Source organism: Somniosus microcephalus, unplaced genomic scaffold (genome assembly GCF_052327205.1).
Source record: "Somniosus microcephalus isolate GS21.2 unplaced genomic scaffold, FLI_Smic_1.0 scaffold39, whole genome shotgun sequence".
Lineage (NCBI taxonomy): Eukaryota > Metazoa > Chordata > Chondrichthyes > Squaliformes > Somniosidae > Somniosus > Somniosus microcephalus.
In genome coordinates, this window is record NW_028225226.1 from 162,138 (window position 1) to 173,373 (window position 11,236).

General features: G+C 43.1%; 1 non-coding gene across 1 annotated transcript; it reads left to right on the top strand.

Annotated features, from left to right (window-relative positions):
* Positions 1-2,638: 2,638 nt before the first annotated feature.
* Positions 2,639-2,711, top strand: trnav-uac (transfer RNA valine (anticodon UAC)). The gene has a single exon. It is a non-coding gene; the product is annotated as a tRNA-Val (tRNA).
* The last annotated feature ends 8,525 nt before the right edge of the window (positions 2,712-11,236 follow it).

Below are 11,236 nucleotides of genomic sequence, written 5' to 3' on the forward strand. Positions count from 1 at the left end.
CTGCATCTGCCATGCTTCTGCTAAATCACCTAACCTGTCCATATCATACTGGAGTTTCTCTGCATCCTCCTCACAGCACACATGCCCACCCAGCTTTGTGTCGTCTGCAAACTTAGAGTTATTACATCTAGTTCAACCTTCTAGATCATTAATATATATTGTGAGTAGCTGGGGTCCTAGCACTTATCCCTGCCCTACCCCACTAGTAACTGCCTGCCACTTGGAAAAAGACCCGTTTAGACATACTCTTTGCTTCCTGTCTGCCAACCAGTTCTCTATCCAAGTCAGTACCTTACCCCCGATCCCATGTGCTTTAACTTTGCACGCCAATCTCTTATGTGGGACCTTATCGAAAGCCTTCTGAAAGTCCAAATACACCACATCCACTGGTTCTCCCTTATCTATTCTACCAGTTACATCCTCAAAAAAATGTTACATTTCCATCTGAGCTGTTACTGAAAGTGGAGACCGTTCCACAGTGTAGCAGTTATCACGTTTGCGGAATCATTTTGTTGGAACTTGCTCCTTCTGCTTGTCCAGGGGCGAGACTGCTGTCCTGTGTGAGGAAATAACAACTAAGAACAAAAGAATTAGGAGCTGGAGTAGCCCATATATTGTGTAAAATGAGATATGGGTAACAGTTAACATGCAAAGCACAAAACCTGCTGACAAGGGTTGTGCTGTTGCTGTTTGGCGAACCGACCTCGACCTAGCAGAAGCTGTACGCCAACTCTCCAACACCTCATCCTACCTCCGCCTGGACCATGACCCCACTACCGAATATAAAGTCGCCATTTGCAAGACTGTCACTGACCTCGTATGAGAAGAGATTGAGTAAACCAGGCCTGCAATCTCTTGAATTCGGAAGAATGAGAGGGGATCTCATTAAGCATGCAAAATTATTACAGGGTTTGATCGGTTGGATGCTGGGAGAATGTTTCCCTTGGCTGGGGAGTCTAGAACCAGGGGCCACAGCCTCAGGATAAAGGTTAGGCCATTCAGGACTGAGAGGAGAAGAAATTTCTTCACACAGAGGGAGGTGAATCTTTGGAATTCTCTACCCCAGAGGGCTGTGGAGGCACAGTCATTGGGTATGTTCAAAACAGAAGTCGGTAGATTTCTGATGGTAAGGGCATCAAGGGATATGGCGATAGGGCCGTTGAATGGAATTGAGGCAGGAGATCAGCCATGATCTCATAGAATCCCCTACACTTGCTTAAAAATCTGTTCCATTAAGTCTTTTTTCCAGTTCTGACGAAAGGTTATCGACCTGAAACGTTAACTCTGTTTCTCTCTTCGCAGAAGCTGCCTGACCTGCTGAGTATCTCCAGCATTTTCTGTTTCAATTCAGATTTCCAGCATCTGCAGCATTTTCTCAGGTCGCATTTCTTTCATTGTGCAAAACAATGTTATCGTTCAATTAATGACGCTTTGAAAGCAACATAAAAGTTTAACAAAATAACTACCGCCCAACGTGGGGCTCGAACCCACGATCCACTGATTAAGAGTCTCAAGCTCTACGGACTGAGCTAGCCGGGCCGGTTAAAAGTGATTTTCATTGTCGCTGATTGCAGTCAGGTACCTGGTGGCTCCGGCCCGGTCACAACAGCATGTCTGAGCCGTGTTTCTGCAAACTACGAAACAAGTTCTCCAGAAGCCCAAGGCGTATCAGGAACTCAAGCAGCAAAATCCCTTTCATTAACCACAGGGGTTCAGGCAATTTTCTGATCGCAAAGCGCTTTAATCCTTGTAAATATCTCTTATCTATTTCCCGGAGATTCCCGATTCTGTCTTTCTCTCTGGCTCTATTTATTGTGTCTGTGGCCACCTGCGGGTTGATTTTGAAGGAATACCTGTGTTTGTGTCTCCTTGTTACTTAAACAAATGAGGGCATCAGGCGCTTCTGTACATGACACTGAGGAATCAGGAGAAGGCAGGAGGAATGAAACAGTGTTTGTGAAACGTGTGTATATAAAAACAGCGCGCTTTGCATTGTGGGAGCTCGTGTCGGAACAGTAGCGCGTCTGAATATAGATCAAAATGCTGCGTGTTCAATTCACGACGGGGTCACTGTTCTTCCGCGTAATTCCAGAATTATTGTTTTCTTTGCCGTTTCACAATAACCAGACACGTGCTCCAAAGACATGTCTCACTCTTTCCCCAGTGTCAGGGAGGGAAGCGCCACAATTCCTCATTTATTTAAAGTGACAAGACACAAGCACAGGTATTCGCTCAAAATCAACCTGCAGGTGGTCACACAGAATAAACAGAGCCAGAGAGACAGGCAGAATCGGGAAACACCGGCAAATAGACGAGAGATATTGACAAGGTGAGAAAGCGCTTTGCGATCAGAAAATTGCCTGAATCCCTGTGGTTAATGAAAGGGGTTTTGATGCTTGATTTCCTTACACACCTTGGAATTCAGGTGAACCTGGTTCATGGTTTGCAGAACAATTTAAACTCCTGGGTTAAACCAGAGGGAAGGAAATTCGGCAGTTTAATGAGTTTGAAAGGAACATTTTTGACTTGTGCATTTCGGTCAGAGAAATACCAGTGAAAGGAAATCATTGCAGAAACAGCGATTCTGTACTGTCCCTTTTGTCGGAACAGTGCTTTTTCGATGCTTAAATAAGCAGAGGTTTCCGTAGTGTAGCGGTTATCACGTTCGCCTTACACGCGAAAGATCCCCGGTTCGAGCCCGGGCGGAAACTTTATTTTTCTGTGAAATAAATTTAACAGCTTTCTTGTGTCAGAAGCAACGAATAATTTAAAGCAGACTCCTAAAATACACAGTGCGTAAATTCTGATAGGGTATAAATCTTCGTCAATGAATAAACTTTCACAAATTATTAAAGTTAAATTACTCAACTTTCGACTGTCCCTTACTGTGAGCATTTCTTCCATTCTGCAAAACAACGCTTTCGGTTAATGCATGTGCCCAAGTCACCCCCACATGAATCTCAACTCTTTGGGAAGGAGTTCGGTGCAAAGACTCAGGCGCCTCAATGATGTGGACTTTCTTTGAATGAGTTCTGCTTGTAACTGCACTCGAGCTTGAAACATCTCCCGGGCTTTCATCTCACGGGAGCAGAGTGCGGTTGCTGAGCAGAGCTTAGCATGTCGGTGACGAGCTTGGGGTTGAGAGGCGTCGCTTTCAATCTATGAAATTTCACCAAGGCCCAGAGAAAAAAAATGCTGAATGGAACAGTCCCTGTGAGCGATGGATTGAAGGGGACGGCGCTCCGAGCACAGCTGGAGAACGCGCAGTGCAGCAAAAGTGTTCGCAGCATTAAATGTCAGATTTATTAATCCCGCAATAATTAGACATATAATTAACAACAGCTCTTAAACAAATCTTTGCGAATTTTAGCCGAGGAACTCCAACACGTTATATTTCCGAGTTTGATATACAAGTTAATCAAACATTTATCGAATTCTAAAGTATCTGTTCCAAACATTTGATATCTTCTCCTTATCTTTACTACGTGACAATTTGCACGTTTAATAGTGCAACCGAACACAACTGCCCACCTTCTGATGGAAGGTTTTCGACCGGAAACGTTAAATCTGCTTCTCTCTCCACAGCTGCTGCCTGACCTGTTGAGTGTTTCCAGCACTTTCTATTTTTATTACCCGACCTTGTTACCAGAGTATCACTTCCCTTATCTCCTTACCACACTGCTTCCTTACATGTAGCATTGTCCGACCAACAGGCTCCATTCGCACAACGGGATGTTCTGCTTCAGACATTCATTGGAACTATAAGGGGAACCAGTGGAGGCAGCATATTTGGATTTCCAAAAGGCATTCGATAAGGAAACACGTTAAAGCTTGTTGCACAAGATAAGGGCTCATGGGACTGGAGGTAATGTATTAGCAAGAATAGAGGATTGGTTAACGGACAGAAAATAGAGAGCAGGAATTATCGGGTGATTTTCAGGTTGGCAGGCTGTAACTAGTGGTGTGCCGCAAGGATCAAGTGTGCATGCTTCGGCTATTTACAGTCTATATTACTGACTTAGATGAAGGGACAGGGTGTAATGAATCCAAGTTTTCTGATACTCCAAAGCTAGGTGGGAAAGTAAGCTGTGAGGAGGACACAAAGAGCCTACAATGGGATATGGACAGATTAAGTGAGTGGGCGGTCAATAAGGTGGCAGATGGAATATAATGTAGGAAATGTGAGGTTATTCACTTTGGTCGGAAGAATAGACAAACAAAATATTTTTAAATAGCAAAGCTATTAATTCTTTCGTTCTGCAAATGAAAGTTATGGGGTAAGTAATGGTAATTTATACAATTCTAATTTTTTCAAATCAGCTGAATGTAGTCAATTTCATCAGGTTGTGATTTAAAATCTGTTATAAAAGTCACTTTCCTGACCAGGAATCGAAACCATGTGGCGGAGGTTAAAGGACTGTTTTTTTGAAACATTTAAAGGTGATCGCTGTGAATCACGCAGCATAGGTTTAAAATCACGGCTACAATTTGTTTCGCTGTCGAAGAAGGGGATTGAATATGACAATAAAATCACCATGCAACGCCCGCGGTGAGAAAGAGGTCGAGCACACAATTAAATTGAAGCTGCGAAGTTACGGCTGAGCTAAACCTGACGCCGATCAAGGAATGAGAAACCGCTCAATATAAAGAATGAGTTCACAAACATCAGGCACAGTGCAGTCTGGGCAACGTCAAGCCTCTCTTTCTTATTCAGAGACATGAACGGGAGTCAGACGCCTCAAACTTTAATTAAAGGCACAGATACGAGTAACACTTCCAAATCTTTTCACTGTAAAATTATTTCACTTTATTTAATGGCTGACTGCATTGAATCTGAAAATGATCACCATGAGATTTTATGTTCGCTGCTGATTCGCTTTGCCGTGGTTTCCGTAGTGCAGCGACTATCATGTTCGCCTCCTACAACAACAGTTCCCAAATCGAACCCGGGTGGATAGGTTCGAGTGGAACATTTTTATTCTCTGCAATAACCGGTCCGGTTATATTGAACAAAATTTGTCCCAGATTCCTGATGTCGTAAGTAATGAACATTTTAAACCAGCCTCCTAAAATACGATGGGCCTTGAAATTGCGATCGGAGGTTTGTCGCCGGCTTACGCCTCCGAACTGAGAAACAAATCCCAATTAACTGGTGTCTCCGGAGCTTCGCACTCTTGCGGTCTTGGGCCTGCTGGCGTACGCCTGCATAAAGTCCCACGGATACCATTGGCGCTCACGGTTCGGCATCATCCGTTGGCCAGGCCAACCAATCACACGAGGGGATTCCTACGATGCTGTCTGTACGGAATCCCATAAGCATAATAGAAATCTCCAAATAAATAACGTTTCACGCCACCGAAGTAAGAATAATTGGTCACATGTTCAAAATAAATGAATTTAATTAAGCATTCAATGGTCTCATTCTGTGCCGTTATGACTCCTCTCTGCCCCACACAACAGTGAGAGGGAAATAGAAGGAGAGCACGATTCCAACGAGGAACAGGTGCAGGAAGTTTTTATACAGTTATTCATATGCCAGTAAACCTTTAAAAAATTATTTCACTTGAACTTTTCCAGTTCAACTTTTCCAAGGAGCATTTCAAGGAGCTGGGAAGAAGTTAAAAAATTGGGGTTGTTAAAAAAAAAAAAAAACTCCCCGTCGGGGAATTGAACCCCGGTCTCCCGCGTGACAGGCGGGGATACTCACCACTATACTAACGAGGAGCTGAAAAAAAGCGCTGTTTGCTCAGAACTAGAATGGACCTGTGAACAGAGTGAGAAAGAGGCAGAAGAGACAGACAGACAGAGAGAGAGACAGGGACAAAGAGAGAGGCAGAGACAAAGAGAGAGAGACAGATAGAGACTAAGAAAGAGAGACACACACAAAGAGCGAGTGGTCCCAGGGAAGAGTTAACTTCAATATAATTGCAAAATACTGCGGATGCTGGAAATCTGAAATAGGAACAGAAAATACTGGAAATACTCAGCAGGCCAGGCAGCATCCGTGGTGAGAGAAACAGAGTTAACGTTTCAGGTCTGGGACCCTTCTTCAGAACTGGAAAAAGTTGGAGATGTAACAGATATTAAGCAGGTGCAGAGACAGGGGGGCGGGGATAGGAGGGGAGGAAGAAATAGAAAAAACATCCTGTACTTTTGTCAGAGGCAGAAAAGATAAAATGTTGCAAATGGGAATGGCAATAATCATACTGCATGAAAAATGGGGGCAGGGATAATTATGTGAAATTGTTGAACTCAATGTTGATTCCGGCAGGCTGCAAAGTGCCCAATCGAAAGATGAGGTGCTCTTCCTCGAGCTTACGTTGAGCTTCATTGGAACAATGCAATAGCCCGAGGACAGAGAGATCAGAGTGGGAGTGAAGCGGTGAATTAAAGTGACAGGCGACCAGAAGCTCAGGGTCACCCGTACGGACTGAGCGGAGGTGTTCCGCAAAGCAGTCGCCCAATCTGCGTTTGGTCTCCCCAATGTAGAGGAGACCGTATCGTGAGCAGCGAATACAGTATATTAAATTGCAAGAAGTACAAGTAAATCGCTGTTTCAGTTATTTTGAGAGACTGAGAAGCTGGAATTGTTATCTGCAGAAGGTTAAGAGGAAATTTAATCGAGGTTTTTCAATTTACAAGATGTTTTGATAAGAGTAAATAAGGAGAATCTGTTTCCAGTGGCAGGAGGGTCGGTAACTGGAGGACACCGATTGAACCTAACCGGCAAAGGTACCAGAGGGGAGATGAGGAGTTTTTTTTTTACCGCAGCCAATTGTTGTGATCGGGAATGCACTGCCTGAAAGGGCGGTGGAGCAGACGCAATAGTAACTTTCAAAGAGAATTGAATAAATAATTGTAAAGGAGAAATTTGCAGGACTATGAGGAAAAGCAGGGGAGTGGGACTATTTGAAGAGCTCTTTCAAAGTGCCAGTGCAGACTCAATGGGCTGCATGGCCTCCTTCTGTGCCATATCAATCTATGATTCTATGAATCTATGATTTAAAATTCAAATTTAATGTTTTGAAATATAAATGTAACATTTTAAAACTTAACAAAATTTACCTAAACGAATTTTAAATGTAAGTGTATGTTTATATCACTTTTAAAATATATTTTAATATTGATTTTAACCCTTACAATGGTAAAAGAAGGCCTTTCGCCTGATATTACCAGGTGTAAGGGTTTCGTGGGCATTCGCTGGGCAGTAATTAGCCCAATTCTGTGACAGTAAAAGTGATGTTGCAGCGGATGCGGTGGATGTGTCCAAGCGAACCTTGACAGACCGCAATTTCTGGCCGTGCGGATACCTGGCACTTGTGTAGTCATTCTGAAGGCGTACAATAGCCTATGCTGTGCATTCGCTGTAGGAAGCACCGTAAAATCCGGGCCATGGTGTAAAATGAGATCTGCATAACAGTTCATCACATTGAAAGCTCAATATATGTTAGTGAAGTATCATTAGCATTTATGTCATTCTATGAACTAAGATTATCGTTTAATTAATAATAATTAAAACAATTTTCCAGGTTAGCTGCGCGTTAGAGTTGAAGCAAAATTAGTTTACTTTAATAAAAAACTGTTATATATATGATTTCCCTGAACGGGCATTGAACCCGGGCAGTAAGAGTGTCGAATTCTGATCATGAGACTATTAGGGATCACTGAAGTAAAGTGACGCAATAACTGTAATTAGAATGAGTCAATCTGTATTAGATACAAATTAATTTTGCGTGTTTACATGTAAAAGCATTTCATGACTGCGGCTTACAGATCTATTTACAATGTATCTGAAAAAGTTTGTCATTTATTGGGGTGCATCCATCTTCATTCGAAAGCTTATTAAAGTGCTCCAGCCTCTTCTACTTCCCTCAGACCGGCTGTACAATAGCCACAGTCTCACACGGTGCACTGGCATCTTCCAGTTCTATATATGTATATAGAGAATTAATGACGAAAGATCATCGACCTAAAGGTTACACATACATGTAAAAATACTTGAGTCAGTTGTATATTTATTTTCTTTACTTTTATAACATACTTCAGGATATTAATATATAAATACCTGTGTTTGAAACTGTGATTCTTCAAAATGGATTTTGGGTGTATCATTGCGCTGGTGATGAATAAATGTGAATGTATCTGTGTGTTATTGATCAATGTATTTGTGTGTATCGGTGTTCCGAATAAGGTCATTTGCGTGTAATTTAAAAGTAAGACAGAAATAAATAGCCAGAACATATTTTTGAATGAGACAGATTCACCCAAATCAATTAATAAATAATACCGATACATGTAAATATTGGATAAGCAGCTGGAGGAATAAAATGTGCAGGGCTATGGGGAGATGGCGGGGAAGTGGGACTGGCTGAAGGGCTCTTGCAGAGAGCTGGCACGGGCTGGACGGGCCGAATGGCCTCTTTCTATGCTGTATCCATTCTCTGATTCTATGATGCAGATCTGTAAGTGGTGAAAGGCGACTACAGTGGCTCACCACCACCCCAGGGATGGGCAATAAATGTTGGCCTTGCCAGCGAGACCTACATCACTTGAGCCAATATAAAAAACACATCTGATACAAGTTCTCATTGTTGTGAGATAACAATTAATATGTTAATTATCCAAACACATATGAGCTGCAAAGGAACCGTGACCCCGACATAATTTGAATACGCAGCTTCCGGATCTGCAGTCAGGTGCACTACCATTGCGACATGAGGTCTAGACAGCTCCCTAATCTTATTCAGGTTGATATCTATATATATATACAGGAATCATAGCTGGTCCCTGGTGGTCGACTGGAACTCATCCGGTTACGATTCTTAATCAAGGAATTCAGCGTGACAAAAGATTGTATAAAGTACTGTATAAAAGTAAATCTAGTCTGTGAGATGAGTAATAATTGCTTGAATCACCGTTAATAAGCCCAGTACTTTCTGTTACAGATTTAGGTTACAGACTCTCTTTCTGGGGCACTTGTTCCGGGTTTAATATTACAAACTGGGTGACATCGCTGATCGCGTTGAGGCAGGGGGAGGCTGAGCGGCCCCAATGTGTGGGTGTGGAAGAGAACACGTTAGGGGTGTGCGGGGGGAATCAGTGACATTATTTGAAAAGGGCTGCGGAGAAGAGGGACTGAGAGCTTTCAGTGTGGGACAGTAGTTGTTTAAAGTGAGGCAACACATTGCCGATCAGCACAGAGGGAGGTCGCTGAGTCAGGTCCCCTCTGCTGCTACTATAGAGCCGGGGGTGTCCGCAGAGAAGCGGTTGTCACGTTCGAGGTTTGGCGAACAACCAGAGGTGAATTTATCCTCCTGTCAAAAGGGGCACAGCGGCTTCTCCCTTGTTCTTTAATTGCCCTTTATTTCACTTCACTGAATAGATAACTTCGAGTGAGAGAAAACTGATCCACAGTGAGAGCCATTTCATCTTTTGTTCACTTTTAAATACTGGAATCTCCGAATCGCTGAAGTTCAGAGATGTAATCCATTAATCTGCAGGGTGGCAGTCAGTATGAAATCGTTTCTGTCTGGATCCGGGAGAGGAGATGGCTTCAGGCTGAAGATTGCCGATACTGGCGATAGATTTTTGTTGGGTAAGGGTATTCAAGATTACGGAACAAAAGCGGATAGATGGAGTGAAGATACAGATCAGCTCGGATCTAATTGAATGGTGCAAAAGGCTCGAGGGGCTGAATGGCATCCTCCTGTTCCTATGGAGTCACTGCAATGCAATGCACCCGAGTGCTGGAGGGTTTCCGGTGTGTAATGGTTATCGCATTCCGCTAATGCACGAAAACTCAACGGTTCGAAAGTGGATAGAGGCAATTTAATGCCCTTTACCCATTCAAGTTTAGTGAATATGAAAACTGGAATAATTTGCATGCTTGGTTCAGTATAAATAAAATACACATTGACAGGCGAATTATGCCATTCAAATGGCAGCGTTACAGTGAGTGAAGTAATTTTCAATGATATTTCCCATTTAGGGCACAGTTTTGGTTGCGGTACTGTAAGGAGGATTTGGGGAAAGCTTGCGCTGATTTAGGGAATCTCCCACTCGCGCGTCGCTATTTGACGAGCTGGGCCTTATTTTATTTAAGAATTGAGGCTGGGGACTTTCTCATTGAGAATGTGGAAAGCAGAACAACACAGATTAATAGGAAAACACAAGGTCAGCGACAGGATTCAAAGTGCAGTTTCAATCGGTCTGTCTGTGTGTCTATTCAATAAGAAACAAAGAATGCGCCTCACTAAAAATGTCCCCACCCTGTTATGATTCAGGAAACTGCACAGCGATATAGAGAAGAGGAAGAGAGAAGCGAAAAATACTGCTCCACGGAGAACTACTGCCGGGACTCCTCTGCTGCGCCTGGAGCGGCCTCCTGCAGCCCGGATACATTAACATCCTAACAGCTCATTAACTGTAGGAGTGGGACCGGGCGGCGCTTCAGAAGACAGGTCGAAAAGGCAATCTCACTGTCTCGGCCTCCAGTGCTCTGGTCATCAAGAATAGCCACACACACAAAATGGTTTTACAATGGTTAGCTCTTCACCTGGCTAGGTTTGAACCGGCGTTCTCGGCATCCGATTTTCGCTTCGGTGTTTGTTTAAATTTCCGAGAAGCCCACGGTTCAAATCCCAAAGGAGCGCTCGTGTCGCCGGCCACGATTCAACTTGCAGTTGAATCTTTTGCAATCACCATTAAATAACCGATTACCATAATTTACAGAATGCAACAAAGGCGAAACACACTTCAATAACGCATTTTGCCCTTTGTAAGTAATCAACTGTTAAGCATATCTCATTATACACATCGTATTTTAGGAATCACGATTAATTTGTTAATTGCTTATGAAAGCTGAAATTTGACGCAACTTTTGTTAAAGCTAACAGGATCGGTTACTGCATATAACGAAAACCTGGCGAATATCGTATATCTGACCGGGCTCGAACCGCAGACATTTCGCGTGCGAAGCGAAAGGGATAACCGAAACACTACGGCAGCCGCTGCGGCCTAACCCACCGAGAATAGAATCAGTAGTGAACAAAATAACGCCCGGTGCGCATTTTCAGATTCAATGCAGTCAGCTTTTTCATCAATGAAAGAAGTTTTCAGTGAAACGATTTGGAAATATGTGTTACTCGTATTTGTAGCTTTAATAAAAGTTTGTGACGTCTGGCTCCCGCTCATGTCTCTTCTTCCTCTGTTGAATAAGAAAGGAGGGGCTGACGTT